The sequence below is a fragment of the Etheostoma spectabile genome, chromosome 10, assembly GCF_008692095.1.
Source record: "Etheostoma spectabile isolate EspeVRDwgs_2016 chromosome 10, UIUC_Espe_1.0, whole genome shotgun sequence".
Taxonomy (NCBI): Eukaryota; Metazoa; Chordata; class Actinopteri; order Perciformes; family Percidae; genus Etheostoma; species Etheostoma spectabile.
The window spans coordinates 8,976,131-8,997,691 of NC_045742.1; the positions used below are offsets into that span (position 1 = coordinate 8,976,131).

Genomic DNA, 21,561 nt, shown 5'->3' on the forward strand with positions numbered 1-21,561 from the left:
TCTTATGGTATTCTGTGTTTTAGATGTTTTGTGCTAAAAGGATTTATGTCATCTGTTATCACAGAGGTTGGATAGGTTGGAGCAGTTCCTTAAAGCTGTGTATAATCAAGACAGAACCAGAAATAATTGTGTATATTATGTTTTCTATTACTATTATTTTACTACTACTATACTACATACTACTATTATTATATTATTATTACATTATTGCTTATAATATTGCTCCCATGACAGTTGCAGGTATACAAAGAATACAATTTTAAAGTTATTTTACTATTACATTATTACTTATGTTATTGTTCCCATGACAGTTTCAGCTGTACAAAGTTAAGGATTCAGCAGTCAGATAATGTATTCACAGTAAACTTCAAACAGCATCCTCATTAATACCAACCTTAACTGTCTGATGCTTTTAACCAAATGATACCAAAGGGACAAGACACTCAAAAGATGTAATCTCATCCAAGGTGGTAAAAACCCAAAGTGACAGCTTAGATCATTTGGCTGACCTTTAAGGCTGTTCAGACATAGTTGCTCCAAATCTGTAGACAACTGTTCTTTTTCAAGAGGGTAGCATCTTTCAATTAACTCTCAACAGACCAGTCCACAGGACACTGGAGCCACACATGTAAAACATCTGCAGCGTTAGTTAGATAGCATTTGAGCTATAGTTCAGTAAACACCTAGAAAACTAAGAATTTATAGAGTTAATCTTTTTATGGTTGTTTTTAAGCAACTAAATGAAATCAAAAAATCAAAGAAATGAATCCATGCATGTATCCTGATTTATTAAACACTGTTTTAATGAAAATGTATGTGCTAATGGTAATACTATGTTCTGAGGCCCATATGCCAAGACTTGTTAGATGGTGAGCTATCACAAGGGGCATCAGTGTCAAAGGAAATCTGTCAAGCGGCTGCGATACAATTTTTTTTGTTTAGCTATCTCTGCTGCTGATGTCAAGATGTCATACAATGTGATATACATACTATGCAGCATATCTCAGTTTTCCAGTCATTGAGCTATGATTTATTGAGCTGTTAATGCCATAATAAGTTGATCATTATTCAATAGTTATAGATGTGCCAGCCCTGTATTCAGCTCTTCAAATCAGAATAAATACTTGAGGAGGAAAACAATATTTATTATATTTAAAAAAAAAAGCTCAAATATTGCCTTAAATATAAAGTCTCTATAAAATAAAAGCCCATAAAGATGGTAGAGGCGTTAGTACAGGATCCTCCCTGGAGTGTAGATTGTGGTAATGGTGGACAGCAGGTGAATGATGGAACCTCATTCTCAGCTAATTCTCACAGGATACTCCAAAGATAATGGTAGTGATGGATTAGGAGGTGCGCTGTGCAATTTCTGCTCTGTAAGACAGAATGGCAGGTTCAGCAATGATATTTCGATATCAACATCCACCAGCCAACTGCGGAAAGAAAGTTGAATTGGTTTAACTTGGTGGTTCGACACATTGGCATTTTAATTGTATGAATGAACTTTTTTTTTTTAAAGCTCACATTACATTGGACCGATCAAGGAGGTTGTGGAAAATACGTCAGAGAGAGAAGAAAAGAGAAAGCAGGAACTACATGTTTAAAAAAATTTTGCTTACAAGAACGTAATAACCGCTAGAAAGAACAGTAATAACAATTTCTTGCTTGATTTTAAAAGTCTAACCACAGGTTGTGCTTATTTCAGCTGAATGTGTTGCTGCATTTACTTCCACTACAAATGGAAAACGGCTGTCCATTGGCTGCAGTTTCACCCCTCTGTAATGGTTTATATTATTATAATTAAACTTTCTATGGTGTATGCTTGGCATGACCACTACTGTAATAAATCAAATACATCTTTAATTGTGTGTAAATGTAAAGTGACTTGTTCACCTTTTTTTATACATTTTTTAACATTTACTTCCTGTGCGTGCCATTTACTATAGCTTTGGTTCAGGATATCCATAAATAACAAATGTGTGGGTTTGGATTTTAGCATTCATCATTATTGGGGGCATATTTCCACAGTTAGAAAATAAATACTGTAGATATATATATATATATATATATATATATATATATATATATATATATATATATATATATATATATTTTACTGCCAACTTTAAAAGCAATGCATATGAGTACAGAAAATAACCTGCCAGCTTCTTAGACTTAGTGATATGGAACATGTTTATCAGCGGACCTGTCTCATCAGAATCCCATCAATTTACTCCAAAGAGCCATTTGTCCTGGACATTCTTTGTTGTCCTATCAGAGCAATGTCACACAGCAAATTGTCTCCCCTGATGCAGTGGGAGGAGGTGAAGAAGAAGAAGAAGAAAGAGACAAGAGTGTTGCCCCAAATTGTTATCGATTCACTTGTTTAAACCTTTTGCTCCAGGAGGGTAAGAGTCTAGGGAGAGCCGGGGCCGAGGGTTAAAGGAAGGCACTGTCACCTAGCCTTAATTCAGAGGGATGTCTGTCGCACCGTGGCATCCTTCCCCAATTGTCCAGTTAGTGGGAAATCGAAAAGTGAAACATCTTGGGGATTCTTGCTAAATTGTCAAGCTACTGTCAACTAAAATCTCTTTTCAGGGGGTTTCTGGGGAATATGCTGTTTATTTTCTGCCTTTTATATTTTTTCTTTATACTTAAGCCTTAAGAATTGTTTTTCTTGGATAAAAGATAATGTTATCACTGTCCACTCAGTTACTGGTAACAATACAGGTCAGCACTCTGACAATGTCAATTTGCAACATGAGTAATCTGGCTTGGGATAAAGGTTTAAAGCTATTGATTCCTGAACAATGTACCGTATAATGTTTTTTCTCCAAATATTGATACAAATACAACTTAAAGCTCACTACCTGTTATAAAAGATATTGACTGAAATAACAAGTGAGCGTCTGCACTCCCTGCAGAAAGCAGACTATGCAAAATATCCTCTGATGGAGCATGGCCTCCGGTCGATAAAGATGCCTGATAGTTTCTAACATAAGAAGATCAGTGAAACTATGGAAGTCAATGGCACATTGATTTACAGTATACTGTATGTCTCACAACAAGCACTGAAGAGTTGTTTTTATTGTTTTGAGGTAGTGGTAATTTAGGCAAAAAATAGAGCTTAAACACTTGTTTTGATTGATCGTAATGACTCTTACCTTAAAAGATCAGATTCTTTTGCTTTGATTTGATTTGGAATAGGAGGTTTAAAATGTTGTATAGTGTTGCCCAAAAATTCTTAACACCCTATGTTAAATTGAAGTATAATAGCTCTGCAATACAGTCACTTGCTCTCTATTAAAGCACTCACAAATTGCTTTCAGTCCAGTATATTACAACAAGGACAACAGTATTCCAACAAGTGTTCAAAACTGCATTTAGAGTTTGTTTTTTTATTTTGTTTGACTGGTTGTAATAAAAAAACAGAGAATCAGAATGGTACTCTGCTTCAATGGGATATATTACCATGCAAAATGGCTTCAAAATGGCTTCTTTGAGCTCATTTGAAAGTGTACACATGGCAGTATACAACATCTTTCATCCCTTGTTTAATAACAGCAGGAGAGAAAGTCAGTAACAGCTGGTGTCATATTCTACAAGGAAAACTTTATACTTATTTCCTTCTCTCATGTCCACCCCTCTCTCTCCCCCTACCTGTATCTCTCTGTCTCTGTGTCTTTTACTTTCACTACATCAATAACGTTTGAAAAATAACAAATATTTCATAGCATGCCTGTGGAGGGTTGCCATCAACTTGAGTGGATTCCATCAACTTGGGTTGATTTGCATTTCTTAAACTAGGCAAGCGCAATGCATTATGCAACACTGGCAATGCATTCTGCATACATCCAGTAGTTGAGTACATATTTGAGAATCTAACATTTCATGGATTCGGTTTTTCTGGGTATTTGCTTCCAAACAGAAGTAACAGGTTGTTCCTGTATATATTTAAACAGAAAGAGCTAAAAAAATTACTGCATTAAATATTTTCAGACAACTCTTAATCTCTGTATGCAACACATGGGAGTGATTTCTCACAAAGCCATTAGCGATTTGGTGTGTAAGGGCAACAAGACTTTACATACTATAGTGCACAGTGGACTCTGGTTTCTGCAGCTCAGTGTTCAGTGTCCGCCTGGTGTCTCTAGCTCAGCTTGTTTACCCCTTGTGTGATGTTCATATTTTTGTTACATAGCCAATGTTCCCGGGTCTGGTCAATATGATCAATTTCGTTTTTTTGTGAGAAAACATGGAAATTCTATTGTAAAAAAGGTGGAAACAAAAAATTATAAACATGTTTGATCATTATTGGTGCTTATTTCTTAGAACCTAAGATAACAGATGAAAGTGATTGAAATGTAACAATTTTGTAACTTTGTTTGGGAATAGCAGGTGCAGAAAGACAGCATAGTTTCATACCACCTACAATCAAATACACTCTGGTCACGTTGACCCCGAACACCTCATATGTAATAGTTAGTTGTAGGGGGGTGAAACATGTGCAGTCATTGAAAATAAGTTATTTTTACTGTTCTTTAAAGAAAATGAGCCAAGGCAAATGAGTTTGAATTAATGAGTTGAGCGAGCGGTAACGGAGAATACCATATGAGTGTTGCTGTGAGGAAAAGAAAGAGCAAAAAAGAGATAGCAAAGTTGATGTAAAGAGAGTTAAAAGATTAGATTAGATAATACTTTATTAATCCCACAGCGGGGAAATTCCTTTGTTACAGTAGCATTCTCAACAATGACAGCAAAAAACAAAAAGCACGACACACAAGAAAAACAGGCAAACAACAGCGATGTTACAACAAAAAAATGAGAAAGAAAAACAAAAACACCGTAAAAACCCTAAAAAGATGTAGAAAAATGCAGAGCTACTATAACGAGCTGCCACTCACGTGGCGCCATCTTCTGATCTGAAAAGTGAACAATAAAACAACAAGCTAGAGTTTGTCAAGACACGGTGGCTTTATCTGTTGTAAATACTGCCAGTAAAGTGAATGGCATTACCCCAGAAAAAACATTGGCTTAAACCTTAGTCTATAACGTAGTATATGTTGCAGCCCGTCTAGCAGCTGAGAAGGCACAGAGCAGAGTGGAGGACTCGGAAGTTTGCTAACTTGTTGCTCTCTCTGCCATAAGCTCTGTTTGAGGCTATGAAACGTGCATGCAGCATGAAATTAACCCGTGCTGTTTTATTGGGATAAAGCAATAAACAGAAGGACCCTCAGCTAGCTGCTAGGCTAATGTGCAAAGGTAAACACTGCAGCTGTAACGTTAATGTGTCCACCTCAGCTGAGAACGGAGAAATGTCTTTGCATTCCGTGCCATGTATAGTATGTTATGTGTCATGGAACATTCCCCTCCCCAACTCACAAAAGGTCTGATTTGCTTCATCTTTTGATAAGTTTTGTTTAGAAAATCTTGAATCCATGTAAGACACATTGTCATCAGACACGATCGATGTCATTAGAATCAATGAATCCATGTCATTAAACACAACGTGGCCATGCACAAGTGCAGGCCAACGTTTTTTTGCGGTGATGACGGTGACGAGCTCAGACCCATGGTAGGCATCACGTGACCACGGTAACCGTCCCAGCCCTATTCTGCAGTTTAACAGGACTGAAACACATTTGGTCTTTTTCTAAAAAACTGCTCCTATTGGTCTTACTGGTTGTGTCCAGTATTTTGATTTATGTTCCACAAGCTTTTATCTCACAAAAATATATGTAGCACCCTAAAATCTAAGTCAGTGCCCCGCAATAAATCACAACCTTAGGTCAAATGCTTTAAGAAAACCAATTAATTGCCTAACATAAAAAAAAACTTTTGTATGAAGAGACAATTCAAATACTAGTAGGATCCAGCAGATACATTACTCTAGCTCTACTCATTCAGCACACCCATAAAAAATTATTTAATAGTAACTCGTGTTAATGTAAAAAAAATCTCATTCCTAGCTTCCATCGACATAAATCTCCTTCTGTCTTCCTCTCTTCAGATCAAATGCCTGGCCATTTAAGAGTCGCAGGGTATTGATGCATATTTTATCACCAATCCTGGAACCTTTTATGGGCCATGTGACACTCTGCTTTAGTGATAGGGCAACTTTCGAACGGTTTCGACTGACCATTCACTCGTCCCCAAAGGCACAGGACAATTATTGGCACGAGCAACTCCACTTTCAGTTATTCACTTCCTATCTGACCCTTTCTGTTTTACCTTTTCTGTTCATTTAGCTGCTCGCTACAACAAAAGCTTGGCCCAACTCTAATGGTCCCATTCAGTCAATGTACTCTTAGTAGAAAGCATAGTCTTTTGTGTTTTTTACTTACTATTTACTTGACAGAGAAGCATATGCTTTGTACCGAAAATGACCTGTTTATTTCAGTATTTACTGTTTATATTCCTAATTGGTGGCCCAGGATGTTGAGCTTATTGCAGTCTCTACTGTATCAAGAGCACAGATAATGTGTTTGAAGGGACCCAGAGGAAGTGAGTCCATCACAGACAGAATGTTCTGTGCCCAGAAGCATTGTTGTCTTGGGAAAAATAATATAGAAGATCCCAGAAAAGTAGATCTTCATTGAATTTTCATCATCTTACAATGTAACTAGTGAAGAACAGTTACATATCTACCTTGAGTTCTGTTAAATAGGTTACATATTCTGGTGATGTTAAAATCCATCATACATTGTAGTTGAACCATATATAACACATTTTTCTGGAAATGGATCTGTGGTGTCAGATAAGACATAACTGCCTTCACATAGCACTCGCAATCAGCAACGTGATCAGAAATGGCAAGTAGTTTAAAAACAATTTGGTGTATTTGTTGTATGACATTCATAGAATTCTCATGTGTTGAATATGTTTGTGGAATATAGAAAATAAGTTGAGCATTACATTTAACATAACATAATATTTAGCTGCTGTACAATGTGCAATATGTACTCTTATACTTAAAGGTGAACTATTGTGCTTTTCCATATTTTTTGTCATATCTATAATGTTATAATGTTGGATTTTCATGTTAAACTTGGCCAGAGCTTCAAATAATGAGGGAAATCCCTGTGAGCTAAAAAGTTTAGATTTCCCACTGTTCTGCACAGTACTATTGGCTCGGTGTCATGTAACACTGAGCCAGCCTTCTACGGCCTAAAATTATTGAAATTTTTAAGCTATTGCCATGTTAACATTGTTGCATGTAGCTACATGCAAACAGCAGTGAAAGATGTAATCTTGGCTACCAGTGTAGTTCATTTCTCCTTAAGTTAGGGTCACATTACTTTAAAGTACTGTATGTCTGGTTTGCTTTTATTTTGTTCAGAAGCCGTTCTACCGATGTTTGACGATAGAACATGCTGCTATTTACCATTACTGTGCACTGCTTACTATCATTTGCATAAAGCTTAGTGGTTGTCTCAGCAATAGAAAGAAATATAAATCTTTAGCCAACTAATCACAAATTCAATACAGGAAATTATTTTACCTTATAATTATTATCTTTGAAGTAAAAAAAGAAATTCTACAAAGGGCGGGAAAAAGTTGATAACTAATCCTCCAAGAAGGTTAGCTTGCCCAGGGCCAGGCCAACTCAGCGGCGTCTTTCTCCTGTCGTGTCCCGCTGTCTCTCCTACCCCACCCTGTCCATTCTCCCCTTTTACCTGGCTGCATGCAGTGCTGCTGCCCAATGTGCACATGAGGAGAGAGCACAGAGTTGCTCCTCTGCTCTAAAGTCACAGAACAGAAGAGAGAAGTTGCTTTTTGGCGGCCACAGGAGAGAAATACCTTGCGTGCTCGCTGGACAATACTTTTCTACAGAAAGTCGCCAGATTTTCTTTTGTGAATAAAAAGTCGCTAAGGGGGTCTGAAAAGTCGCTGACTCTAGCGACAAAGTCGATAAGTCGGCAACACTGATCAGAGCAGACTGTAATGTTGACAAGCTGACCGAAGTGCTGGTTAATTAACCCGACTCGTATCACTGAACTGGGAGAATTGAGTGCCATACGTCAAAGAACCGACTCGCTCCTGTTTTTTACCTCATTAGCGCCTCCACTCAGGAAATGGGCGAGCCTAGCAGAACCTGTTTCTTTATCTGTCTATGGCAGCACCGAAAGAGTTTGGATTAGATAGATGGCTAGATTGGAGACCGCGCACCAGGCTACTGAACGAGGCCGAATGTAACCGTGCAACTGCTCAAGTCCAATGTAATCAAGCGGTGTCTTGGTTCTCAGCAAGTTTGAGTTATTAACCAAGCCTTGTTTCTAGTGCATCTAGTGCATCTTAGACAACTTTGTTCATGGCAATTCACATATCAATGGGGAAGTACATCACATACAAATACACGTCTTGTTAACTTAAGTGTTAGAGAAATGAATGTTGCCGGCAGCATGGTAGGTAGGCAGTCACGAGGCGACAGCTCACCAGGCTACTGAACGAGAGCGAATGTAACCGTGCAACCGCTCAAGTCTATGTAATCAAACGGGTGTCTTACTGCTTGTGCGTCTTAGATGATTGTGTACATCAATTCATAGGCTACATTACCGATGGATATCACATACAAATACACGTCATGTTATTGAGGTAGTTATTTTAAATTTGTTACAAATTTTAAGTTTGTTACATGGTAGGTAGCCATCCCGAGGAGATCGTGCACCTGTACGCAACTCTAAGAGATCGTAACCATGCTTAATGCATGAGTCTATGTAATCAAACGCTTGTCCAGGTTCTTGGCAAGTTTGAGTTATCAACCGATCCCAGAGGCCTTTATGTTTTGTGTCTGGAGACGGACGCTCCAATAGAGCATCTCAGACAGAGGGTGAATACAGGTGCAGCAGCCATGGGCAGTATGAGTAAGTAAGTAAAAATAAAGTGTTTTCTGAACATAGATAGATGTATGTACCTGAACCTGACACCTTTAAAGCAATTTGTCACTTTTTTAGTTGTTATGGGACATTCTGCATGCTGTGCAAAGATGTACAAACCTCAGACACATCTTCTTTACGACAGACCTACATTTCATATCAGTGTTTGATGTACCTCCCAACACATTCAGTGGTAGTATATGAAAATGGTGTCTAACCAATGAGCTTAATGAAATATTTCAGACAAATGATGAAGACAGCCTATTATGCACATGAGCAGTGTGGCACCCTCTCTGATTTATAATTCCGATTCAGTCAGATTAAAGAAATGAAAGGGAGGAAAAAAACTAAAAAAAAAAAGTTTGAGAACTTTATTTTTAATTATTCATACAGATGGAATCATTCCTCTCATAATATTGTCACTCTGGAGAAACGTCATTCAAATTTAATAGCGGCGCAAGAGAGAACCATTTGGCTTAATTCATTGTCTGTAGTATTTAGATAATGTGCTTCCATTTAATACCCTGTTTGTATTCATTCCAGCTGGTGAGGCATGAAGGGCAATTTCAAAGTGGGATTCTTCTTAGTGTTTATATTGTGCCTTATTTATAGTTTACCTGTTGTAATCATCATATTCTCATGACTACATGAGTGACAATATACACTATGTGTGCAAAATATGGAAGACAATAACACATCTATTCTATGTTATTGTATTACTCTTATATGTCATTGTCTTTTTATTATACTGGAAACTTAGGCAAGACTTACAAGGAGAAGGAAAAGAACATTCATAATGAATGCTGAAAGCATGCTGCCTTAGCACTTAACTTAAAAGGGATTTATTCTCCCTTTCAGATACTTATTCTCTCTAGAATGTTGCCTTTGCTCAGATATAAAGTGTCACAGTTTGACATATCATGTGTACAATCTTTTGTAAACTGGTCACATGTAACTGTACTATACTTCAACCTTTCCCATCTAGAATTTTCTAAACCTCATGAAATAATTGGGTTTACATTCTACTTATTTGAAACAGAAAAATCATTTTGGCGCAAAATGTGATGTGGCTTTTCTTTCAAACATATTGTGGAAACCTTTTTTGAATTAACATATTTGCAAGATTAAATCACAAAATATATCTAGAAAACCTCCACTGTCAGGCGATTTGTATGCCTCTAGAGTTCCTCAAAACGTATTTGGCAAAGGAAATCAGTTGTATTTAAACATAATTTCTAGAAGCAGGGTTGGTTTTTCATGATTAAATTGGGAAAACGTGCAAAATAAATCTAAGCATTTAGCTGTGTAACATTCACTAAAGATGGAGGGTACACTAAAGATAAAGAAGGTAAGTATAAAGACTGCAGTTATATTTAGAGGGCATAAAACTTAGTTTAGTATTATGTAAATTATTTTTCATTCTTGTTACTTTGGCAAATGTTGCAGTCTTGCTCTTCCTTTAGCCTTATTTGATCTTTTAAGTTCTGGCTCCAATAGATTGCACTCACGTCGGGTTCGGCCTAAAGGAAGACAGCCCTTCTCCCCTCTATTTTTATTTTAGGGCAAAAGGGACTTTTATTCTCGCTTCCCCAGGGCTGCAGCACGCTCCCCTGCCAATCAAGAATCAGTGATTGAATTAGTGCCAGGTCTGCTAGCTGGCGCTTCCGCTGAACGACAGACAGATCCAGAGTAGAGATTAGGCGAGTGTGAAGTTCACCCTCCTTCAGAACTCCTCACATGCATCTTTCTCCCAAGCTCTCAAAGGCACCTCAGATGAGGAGAGCTCTTGCCTGACAGGCCCTGAATTGTACAGCCTGTGCAGAATGCAAACTAGGCGGATGCCCATCTCTTCCTTCCAAACTCTCTAGGAAAGCGAGAGGAAAAAAACATAGATGCTACATTTAGGATGCAGTAGCAGTTCTCATGCAATTTCTAAAGACCTCTCAGTTAAAATGGGTTTGCAAGATAAGACTGCACACAAGATGTAGCCTACAGCACAAATATGGAGTGGAAATTCATTGCACAGGCTGGCAGATAACATTTAACTTTTTTGAATGTGTTGTTTTCAGTGGTAGTAAATAGCATCTGCTATTTTGCAAATCAAAACTGACCATACTATTAGGCTGTTAGTTTAGTTTGATTAGATAAGGTTATTGTTGTTCAATTACCTTGTATGTACTGTTCACATGGGAACATCCTGAACATAAAGAAGACTTCCTCCACTCCAGCCTAAAGTAGATTTTGCAGATGTTTAAATCTAGCGAGTCCAATAGCATGCAGCCAAGTGTTGTGCATGGATATCATGCTGGGAGAGCACAAGAGAATTGCTTTAGAGAGCAAACCAACAAAACACCCTCTGGCTTGACAAACAATTTAGGGAGCATCGCTTCAATAATCCACAATGCTTTCCCTGTTCATTTCCATTCCTCAAAACAACAGAGGCTTGTCTTAAGTGTCTAATGGTTCAACAATGATTTAAGAAGAGAAAGCAAGCACGATAAAGATAGTGTGTCTATGAACTAAAAAGCCTCGTGTAAGCTGTTATGGAAAGAAAGGTGCTTTATTTGACGTTGTCTGGCCAGTTTTACAATCCCCATCAAGAGTCCTGCACTGGAAGGAAAAAAATAAGCATAATTTCAGATCCAATTCAAGCGTTTTCTCAAAGATATTTGCATTCCCCGTTTCATGAAATGGTACTAGATACGGACATCTAGGGATGTAACGGTATGAAAATTTAACCTCACGGTTATAGTGACCAAAATTATCACGGTTTTTGGTATTATCGCAGCATTTTTAAAAGTGTGTTCAATATGTTCAGAAAGCACTGATAGACCTACACAAGCTGAAATAGTTTTATAAAGGGTTTATTATTTTACAGAAATATAGGCAATAGGCTTGTAAAAACTGTTGAAAACTGGCTACTGAAACACTGGCCAGCTGTAGGGTGTCCAGTGAGAACTTGAACCTGAGATGTCTCACTTTGAGATCCAGGAAGATTTATTTACCACTCTAACATGAAGTTAACTATAAAGTTGTATTAAATGTTACATGTAAAGTTGGATGTGGTTCTGAAATATAAGCAAATAATAATGCACATTAATAAGCATCCGACTTACTATGAACATTATTTACCAAAACTAAATAGTATAGCCACCAACATATAACAAGAAACAATACTAAGAATTACATTCATTTCTCTGTAATAATTAACATAAATGTATCATATTGCTCAGTAACCCAAACTGAGTATAAACAACATCTATGACAGCCCACATATCCATAACGGAGCAAACTGTGTAATGCAACTTTAATAGCACGTGGCCCCACAGGCTAGTCTGTTTACTGGTGATTGCACCTTGCTAGCAAATTGCCCTAACGACCTGAATATCAACACGTGGCTGCACACACACAGCAACAGCAATATTATCAAGGAGATAATCTCTCTCTCTCTCTCCAAATAAATGTCTCCTTGTAACATGGGCTAAACTTCCACATCGTAGCACATTGTAACACTTATTGAAGCTAACAAGGCAGTAAAAACCCCGGACAGTTTAGCAAACTACAGAATAGTTTTAACTTACGTTCTGGGCTACCCACATCACTTCAACAAGTCTGGAAATGGGAAAGGAACGATAACAAAAAGTCCGTTAACAGCATGGATGTATTAAGAGCTACATTCTCTCCCCTTCTCCTGTCTGTGAAATGAACAGTAGAGACTTGATTATCCACAATACTATCTAAGAGTTGCTAAAGCTACCATTCTTAATGGAAACACCCAGCAAGAAAACTGTTCCTAGGATGGATTTTACAATTAGCATAGCCGTAAGATGTTTTTTAGAAAAAATGTCATTGGTTCCTGGATGCAACGGAGTCAGAAAATAAATGTTTGTTAGAAACTATAACAGCAATTTACATTTTTTTTTTTTTTTTTTAATACTGTAGATGTTTTAACTGTAATAGATAGGAAACATTTTAACTGTTGGCCCTTAAAAATATAAGCAAAGGCATAAAAAATCAGCATTATATTTTAATTCCTAATCATTGTCAATTATATTTCCTTCTAAAGACTTGGGTGTTTAGTGACTGTTAATTCCATCAATTAGGGCTGAATATTTAGTCAGTCTAATTAAGCAGGGAAGACCCTTGCCTAGTCATTAATTTGCTGGATGATATTTGGGGGAACTGCAGTCAAATGCATGAGTAAATAATACAAAGTGTACCCTTGGATATATGGAGTCATTTGTGAGGCAGCGTTTACTATCTGGTAAAAACTGCCCAAGAAGAAATATTCCTCCCCATATACCACCATGAGTCTGACAAAGAAAATGTGCCAGCTTCTTTTGTAACTTTAATAAAATACAGAAGGATGATAAAGCCTTCCAACACGATGCTTACCACTCTACAATACTAATGATAACACAGACAGCTGTACTGGCAGTGCCATTCAAAAAAAAAATGGCAAATGATAATCACATTTCATGCCATCAGCTGTGGGTAATGTGAGATTGGCCACAATCCCATTATCATCATAGTTATTATCGACCACTGCTGTGCAAGCACTACAAACATAGTCTTAGTGACTGCCTAAAAGGAGCAAGATGTAGAAGAGGAAAGAAAGTAAGAGTCATAAAAGGATAGGTTTACTGGGGGTTTTAATGAAAGCTTTTTGAGTCTTCTAAATCATCAGATATCTCAGGTCACAACATAACTCCCAGACCAAATCAAAGTAAGAAGATTTTGTATTTGCAAAAGAAAGAAAGATTCAGGGCCCTATCTTGCACCCAGAAAGTGTCTTTGCTATTTTAAGACTGACGCAGTTGTCAATTTCCCATCCTGCACCCACGTCATAGAAATAACATATGCACCTGCGCCCGTCTTTGCGTCCATGGGTCTTTTGGTCGTACAAGGAGGTGTGTTCAGGTGAATCCTTGGCGTATTGCTATCTTACGGCAGCAGAAAGTGACCAACAAAAACCTGGTCTAAAGTCAGTAACACAGCATTTCATTGTTATTTGCACAGCGCTTTAGTAAAATGCACCTAACTCGTGCACAGCGTGTGCACACTATGCTTGTTACACACACATACACACACACACACACACACAAACAGACACAGGGAAGCACAGCAACACACGCAAAAAAAATAAAAATCAGAATGTGAGATGACACTATGATTGGTTTATTGCATGTTACGCCCAAAACACACTAAAATACACTAAGTACAGCCCTTTTAAACCATGCGCCCGGCACACGGACCCTTTTTTCCACCGTCAAACTAGCAAAAGTGGATTTGGGCACGCCCTAAACGCATATTTACCATGCGCTTAACACTGTGCGCTTAGACCATTAAAATAAGGCCCTTAGACTTGAAAATGAAACACCTGTCTACCACTTGGGATGCAATCATATGGAGATACTGAACTTGCCATTTTATTTGATGGGGAGAAGAAACACAAGCAATGTTAAGACCACACCCCCACAGAGTTTTGAAACAGACCAGACAGACAGAGTGATACACAAAGATCTAGGATTTAGTCCTTTAGTTTAGACAGAAAATCAGAAGGATATTCTAATATTATGATGTACTGGCATTGACCGTGGCATTAAACAGTTCTTAGAGCTTGTACTGGTTCTGGATTTGCTGTTTGAGTCTGAATGCAAACACCATTTTGATGTAATGTTTTGGGGAAATTAATTAATTATTTAAAGCAATTCTGTGGTAGGACTATTGTAATAATTGAAAGATGTTCATTAACACTAAACCTCTACTGACCTTCAGTCATTTCAGTACAGTGATGCTTTTGATGTTTCATGTGAGATCAGGAAAACCTACAGTGGTGCCTGCCCTGATTATGGGGGACTTGCTCAGAGGAGGCCAATAATCTGCTTCTGTAAAACAAATAACGTTTGTTTACAATAACTTCTAGGTAGAAAACCACTGCATCATGTACATGCAATTTAACGGCGCTGAGAAAACGGAAGGAGAGTTATTTCTGGTGTTATTCCAAAGTGTATTTCATTCATCTAAGCATGTTTGATGCATTTATATCTCATTACTAAGAACATTTTCACTCCAGTTTGGTTGGAGACCTATTTTAGCCTACGTCTTGGGCCACAGACTACAGATGACAAATGACCGCTTGACAAATGACAGCTTGACAGCAATGTCTCACTGCCAGCCAGACTGCTGACCACAGAAATAAGTTTGCCAATTTCACATATTCTCTGCAATTTAAATCAACTGCTAGTTGTCTTGATAGAAGTGATTGTTGTGTTAGCGTGACATGATGGTGATTTGTTCTATACCTTCTGGGGGGAAAAAATCGACGCAGAAAAGTCTCAGAAAATAAGTGTGTTTTTCTGTGTCCAATGTGAAATCTAGTCACTGGTTATTGATTCCAACTTTATTAAGTGGTGATAATATAGACTTACTGTATTTTCAGTGTTGAGCTAAAACCATCAAACAGTTTCAGTCATGTATTGCTTTGAGTGCTGAAAGAAATGGTTTTATCCCAGACTAGATATGTACTTTTGTATGTGTGCACTGTTCTAGCCCTATCCTCCAACAATCAATTTCTTGGAGTGCTGGATGCACTTGAGTGATGGGAGCGCAAAAGTAGTGACACTCAGCCATCACGGAATGAGAACATCAAATGATTGCCTCAGAGAAATTGCTGTATCTTCAAATGTCTTTGAGAATATCTCCCATCCATGTCTGCTTTTCCTCTTCATGCTACCCGCCAACACTTGAAGAGTTTCCTTTTGACTTTTGTTATCAGTTTGGGGTTCAGTGCGGCGCACAGTCTTGTGAAATGGCTGTTTCGTCCAGCAGGATGCTCATAGTAGAAATTACATTCCTTGAAGATCGTAACCTGAGATACCTGACAACTCTGAAGACCTAAGAACACTAACTCAACTTCAGTAATTTCTTTAGTTGTAAGGAAAATGGACGTCCCTCTTTAGAACCTAAACTAGGTTGTTCTCAAACTGTTAAATGAATAGAATGTATGAGGCAAAGTGTCTGGCAGACACTGAACTCATTCTCTCTTTAGGGGTTTAGTGTTTTTCCCTGTCCCTCAATTTTGACATCCAGTAAACCGGCCTGGGTGTCCTGATTCAAAGGACAACACCCAAAGGATTCATTCCCCAGAAGTAATGGTTTCTAAACTCCCTTCTGTCATGTGAGTGATGGTAATTAGCAATAACAGAGACTAGCCACGGAAGGAACTGAAGTCCTTGAGATCATTTTAGAGGATGGCAAAGCCGAAGGACTCAAATTGGACCCTTATTACTATTTCATTTACACGCCTTTTACCTTGTTCTCTAGTGTTGCCTGGGTAATTAAAGCTCTGTCGTGTTCTCTCTCAAGCCACAGCAGGCTCTTTATTGAAGCCGTTTCTTCAGTTGGGCTAGTGCTGGTTAGGTGGAAATAACTGCAGATTACTCTTTTTCTCTGATCACACAGTCAATCCAAGCTAAATCATTTGTTTTAATAGTCAACAACGTAACTGTGTACTGTATTTTATTAGTTTTTGGCGAAGATGTTTTACAATAATAGAGAGCAAAGCACTTGTTATCTATATTATATTATTGCTTATTGTATTCATCCCACATTGGGGGAAATGATTTGATAATAAATAAATAAAGGCATTTAGTCATTTAGGGACTGTTTGTTTTTTTATTTAAGGGGCTACAGGAGGAGTTTTTTGGGGGGGTCTTTAGTCTTAAAAGACTTGACCCACCCTTTGCCAATAATAAACGTTTTTATGACCCTCCAAAATTAATGCGAAAAAAATGTCCCTCCCCAACAATTTATTGATGCCTTCTGTTCTGGTTTGCGCTTGGCATAGATAGCCATTGTTGTGACATGGCTGCTATGACATACATGACTAACCAGCTGCCTTTTCATCTTACACGTCACACTCCACTGTTTTTGTGTGGTGGCCATTTCAGTTGATAAATGAATAAATAAATGCACACTTACTGCATTACTTCAAATACTAAGTTTCTCCTCTAGTAAACTAGGATTTACATGAAATTAAACAAAACATTGAGACCATTCAACAAAGCACACTGGGTAACAAATTCAACACGTGAACATGTTGCTATGGACCCGTCACTAGGCTTCTTCAGTCATATATTTTAGCATAGTTAAAGCTGCCGAAGCTGAATATTATCCAAAACCATCCATACATTTCTCAGACGAGCGTCAATTTGTGAGCTTGCATTCTTCTTCTCAAATGACTTGAACAGGTCGTTTGCACAATTTCACAAATAATCACTGGGACCAAAAAGATATTTGAGTCAGGTATGGCTGCACCCTGGAGACCTCCCGTCTTATGCCTCTCATCTCACGCCCACCCGGCTGGTGCCGCTCCAAAGCTTTGACTTTTCAAAATAGAAGCTTGCTTCAACTTTTCCAAATAAAAGCTTGGGTCTGGTCTGCTATGTTTTTGTACGTTGGTGTTTTTTTGTGTTTTTGAACGAAATCGTACGGCAATCATGCTAATGAATAAAAATAATCAGCAGATGTCATAGTTACAACCCAATGGAACCAGCAAAGCAGTTTTGTGTTTGTTGCGGGCAGGATTTATTCAGTGTTGGAAATCGCACAGTATATACAAAGCTACAGCTCAAATTGTCTGGCTGATTCAACAGGGATGGGGATGGAGAGAGCTAAATGGAAAAATATGCACCAAACAAGCCACTTTGAAATGCTGCTGTTTTCATGAGCACAAAAGTTGGATGACCCTACCTGTAGACTAAAAAAAGTTTTGTGACCCTCCCCTCAATAAAGAATAAAAAGAGAGAAAAAAAAAAAACTATTTTCCTCTGGTTGTCCATTCCACAAATACCAAACGGTCCCTTAGTGGGAACATATTTTAAGAATGACCATAAACTGATGTCTGGATCAAAATAAGTAATTGTATTTTACTGCAAAAAAAAAAAAGTGCAGTGCATTGTGAGGTAAATTGGGTAGAGAAATGCGATGATGAGAGGTAGTACCTAGGGACTGCTGATTTTTCCCTAAACTATTTTGTTTGTTTCTATGTGGATGTTTATTCAATTGGCCCCAGTAATGTTCTTCCTTATTAAGATGCAGGGCCTGTGCACAATGAATGATTGCGGCCACATCATACGTATACAAAATAATTTCTAATTAATTGTCATAGTATTGTCTATGATTGGTTTGATTGAATTTGTCACATGCAAGGTGCTTATCACCTGGAAACCTAAAAAATAATTACTCCGGCTTATCTTCATGACCTTTGAAGGTGATGTTCTGTGTCATGCTGCCTGGCTTGGAGTTCCATGAAAACTAGCTAATATATTTAATTTAATACTGCCAATAACGAATAGTAATGGAGTCTCATCCTGATAGAAGTAATATTAGCACAAGGGCTTGTGAAAGGCTCTAGCTCTTCACAAGAAGCACAGTGCAGAACCTCACCAATCCACCAACCCACATGAACACCTTCACACCGCCTTGACCCAATATCTCCATTCTCAGTTTTTACACTCCATCGAAAAACTGCCCTCTGAATGATGTATGGGTGAGAACAGGTATACGGATGTAATTTTTCACCCTATCCACTCACCTCCCTCTCTCCACGTTTGTAGCTGGCTGCTTGACTGGGCTGGGGATCCTATCACACTGTGAAATGTGATCCCCGGTATCTATATTTTTGAGAGTTGAAAGTATATCCTTATGATGTATGTGCTCCCTGCTGGCCAGAGCTTTTTGAGCAAAGCACAACTGATGCTCCACTGCCATACAGTTGGAAGCCTTTAAATCATTACATTATTTTTTCAAGGCTTTAACCTAAACAAGCACAAATTTGCAACAGTTGCCACCACCTACGTACATACATCCATGCATTCATTTACACACACACACACACACACACACACACAAACACACAAACACTTGACCTTCATACCAAATATCAGCCTCCTAAGACAAAAACTGTGGCCACCAAAGAGTGGAGAATTTTTTGTCGACAGTGTGAGCTATAGAGCTGTTGGCCGCTGCTAAAAAAAAAATGTAGTTACATTTTAAAGTAATTTTTTATAGTTCAGTTAAATTTAGTTTGTTGTGTTTATTTCTAAATTGTGATTTAGATTAGATCCCTTTAAAAAATCTTCATGCCTTCCTCTTTAAAGGGGTGTGGTACATCAGCAGTTCATCAACATCAACTCCCATGAGAATGGTTGATTAATTTATTTTTATTTTTTTTAATTAATGTTTAACCAGAACTTTAAATGTGAACTATGCTGAAAGTGGCACCACTGACAAAATCATTGTGTTTCTTTTATACTGTTAAATGAAGTGTTAACTCCCAAATTGATAATGGTAACCTGCTGGCATCTTTTGTTATTCTGTCTCTATTTGGTGATGCTAAAACGATGCATTTTCCCTGTGGTGTTATGACATAAATTAACCAGGAATGTGGAAGTCTTTGTTGTCTAACACTAATATATATAATTGTTGTATTTTTTTTATTACTTTCTGAGAGTCCTTGATATTATTCTCTCTCATTTTGTTCTCTTGTGCTGCCCTTGATGTAGGTAAGTGTTTTTGTTTTCTTATTATTTATCCTGCTGTGTGTACCTACAGTAGTTATTCATCCACTCCATTTTATCCATTTCAATTGCTTTCGGCAAAGAGAAAGCAGTTCTGCACACCACAAAAATTTGACAGAAAGACTTTGAGACACCCCTACTCCTTGAAATTTCTCTCTCTTGAATATGTTTTGGGTTAGCAGAGGAATAACTTTTTGTGAGGTCCTAATTAATTTAAAGAAAAATATAAATTATTCCCAATAGATATGTTTTTCAACAAATTAAGAAGGAGGAAACAAAATGCTTTGAGTCCCATAATTACCCATTGCTTTTGATTTATTTTTTCTAGACAGAAATTGCCTCTCCTTACCATTACCTTCCTGTATGTGTTTCTTATACTGTGTGTAGAAAAGTAACAGTCATTAAGCATTAAGCCAGCAGTGTGTAATCGTGGGCATGGGTTGTGTGTTGAATGTCAATGGCATTTTAGTTAAACCTTAATGAAAGAACTTCATCCTTCGTGCTTCTTCTCTGGCTCACCGCTGTTTGGCAGGATCGAAGGAACAACTTGGTCTGCTGTTGCCATGGATACTGTTGTATTTGTTCCAAGTGCAGCCACAGTCAGTGTTTGGATCCCTAACAACTCTGGCGCGCTGTTACTAAATAATGGACAGGCGTGTGTGTGTGTGTGTTAAAAGAAGGCTGTTTAGTTGTAATAATGTCAATAATAGTGATTTTACCATCTTGGCATGCTTGAACCCATGAAAGATACGTATGCAATATTTTTATCAGTTTGCATGGGGAAATCCAACACACACATGCACTTCCTCAGTATAATGTTATATGAATCTGATTCCAAAAGGATGAAGCTAGTGAGGAACGCAGAGTTTCAGGAAAGGAATGACTCACTTGTAACTTACACCGTTGCTGTAGTGCAGTTTCAGTGGGATTCAGACTACAGCTCAGAGAGGTCATTAGGATTCCACTCGGTTTTGATCTAGGAGGCTACAGCATGTCCCAGTGTGTTCTAAAGAGAGGCGGATGTTGGAGTTGTTCTCATGTTGTTCTGTAAGCCAGAGTTGAGACCAGGCTTTTCATGGATAGATGACATAACCGTTGGGCCTTTTCTTTCTTATCTTGCAATTTCCTCTCATAGTACCTTATGATCCTTCAGGGCACAGGAGCATTCTCTATATTTATGGATTGCTCGTAATTAAAAATTCTTAAGAAATAGACTGCACATAATGTACTCAATCAAATAAAAGCAGCTAACATTGCCTTTAATCTATATGCAATGTATTTGTTTTTAAATTGTGGAACTAAGCTTAAGACAGAAATGAGGTTTAAAGTTTACAATGTTGACATCGATGCTTACACCCACAGTGAGCATTATACTATCAAAAAGCATCTGTTAGCCTGTAATGAATTCAGACCCTTGCCCCATAACTGTCTATCTAGGCCAAGAAACCGCTTGAAGGACTTACTAGGACTATACCTGAATTTCTGTAGGTTTATCTGAAGCAATGTCTCCCCAAAGCAGGCCTAATCTGGGAGGCTGACCCATACTGCCCCAGGCTAGATCACAATCAGGGCTGAAGCCATGGCTCTCCCACAGTCCCAGCTATGCCACCCTTTGATAGTCGAAGGCCCAAATCCTTTAAGTGTCAGGCAAACTTTGAGAGACACCACAGCTCAGGAAAGGAAGCAGGCACTTGCAGGGAGATTACATTCTCTGGGGAAAAGCAATGTCCCACTTTCAGAAAAGGGGGAGAGTACCTTCACTTCGGGCACCACTTGGAGGCTCTGGCAGCAGGTATGAGGACATTCATGGTCCCAAATGGTTTTGTGAATGCAGAGAAGTGGCCTCCATCTTACTTCCTCCTGTCTTATGCATCACACTTATGAAGTGATGGAGGCTAGGGGGTTGGGTCCACAGGGAGTCCAGTCCACAATGCAAGGTGGTGGCTGACACCTTTTAGTCAATCAATCAATCAGAAATTATTTATATAGCACTTTACAGCAACCAGCAGGTATCCAAAGTGCTTAACATCAAAAACCAAGAGTAAAAACACATATACAATAGAAAGAATGAACATAGAAAACAGTAAAATCAGAAAAGGTTA

General features: G+C 38.1%; 1 protein-coding gene and 1 pseudogene across 2 annotated transcripts in view; one reads left to right on the forward strand and one right to left on the reverse strand.

The window, feature by feature from the left end:
* The window catches only part of lingo2 (leucine rich repeat and Ig domain containing 2), a 265,572-nt gene that overhangs the window by 158,904 nt on the left and 85,107 nt on the right, over nt 1-21,561 (forward strand). The gene's annotated exons all lie outside the window — the stretch shown is intronic.
* LOC116697301 (uncharacterized) overlaps nt 10,600-21,561 on the reverse strand; it is a 19,835-nt pseudogene continuing 8,873 nt past the window's right edge.